Source organism: Lactuca sativa, chromosome 3 (genome assembly GCF_002870075.4).
Source record: "Lactuca sativa cultivar Salinas chromosome 3, Lsat_Salinas_v11, whole genome shotgun sequence".
In the NCBI taxonomy this organism is placed as follows: domain Eukaryota; kingdom Viridiplantae; phylum Streptophyta; class Magnoliopsida; order Asterales; family Asteraceae; genus Lactuca; species Lactuca sativa.
This window is the reverse complement of record NC_056625.2, coordinates 145,869,273-145,870,276: the sequence shown is the minus strand read 5'-3', so window position 1 is coordinate 145,870,276 and position 1,004 is coordinate 145,869,273.

The window sequence follows — 1,004 nt, the reverse complement described above, 5'->3', positions numbered from 1 at the left end:
TTGACCTCAAGTCAGATGGTAGTTGCGAGTCTTGTTTACTTGGAAAAATGACAAAGTCACCCTTCACAAGTACTTGTGATAGGGGTGAAGGTTTGTTGGACCTTGTACACACGGATGTGTGTGGTCCCTTCAGAGTTGCTACAAGGGATGCTAATCGTTATTATGTGACTTTTACTGATGATTACAGTAGATATGGATATATTTACTTAATCAAGCATAAGTCAGAAACCTTTGAAAAGTTCAAAGAATTTAAGCAGGAAGTTGAGAATCAATTGGGCAGGAACATCAAGATGCTCCGATCCGATCAGGGAGGAGAGTATCTTAGCATTGAGTTCCTTGACTATCTTAAGGAATGTGGGATTGTCTAACAATTGACACCTCCCAGGACACCACAGTTGAATGGTGTGGCTGAGAGGCGCAATCGAACCCTGTTGGATATGGTTCGTTCCATGATGAGTCGAGCTTCGTTACCAATCTCTTTCTGGGGGTATGCCTTAGAGACTGTCGCCCATATCCTTAATCTAGTCCCTACTAAAAAGGTTGCCAAAACACCTCACGAGATGTGGACTGGGAAAGTGCCCAGTTTGGACCACATCAAGATTTGGGGTTGTGAAGCTTTTGTGAGGCGTGAGACTCATGACAAGCTTGAGCCCCGAAGCGAGAGGTGTATTTTCATCGGCTACCCACAGAGATCCTTTGGTTACCTCTTCTACAGACCTAGTGACAATGTGGTCTTTGTAGCAAGAAGAGGAGTCTTTCGTGAGAGAGAATTCATAAGCCAAGGGGACAGTGGGAGGCAAATTGACCTTGAAGAGCTTCAAGAGTCAAGTGGTGAAGGAACCTCAAATGCTGTCAGCCAACCTGAGGAGGAAACTCCTGTTGAGCCGATAGATGAGTCTGTACCTCTAAGACGTTCCACTAGGGTGAGGAACACACCCGAATTTTATTATGGTTATCACATCACCACTGAAGGTGATACATTTATCAGTGATAGTACACTGATA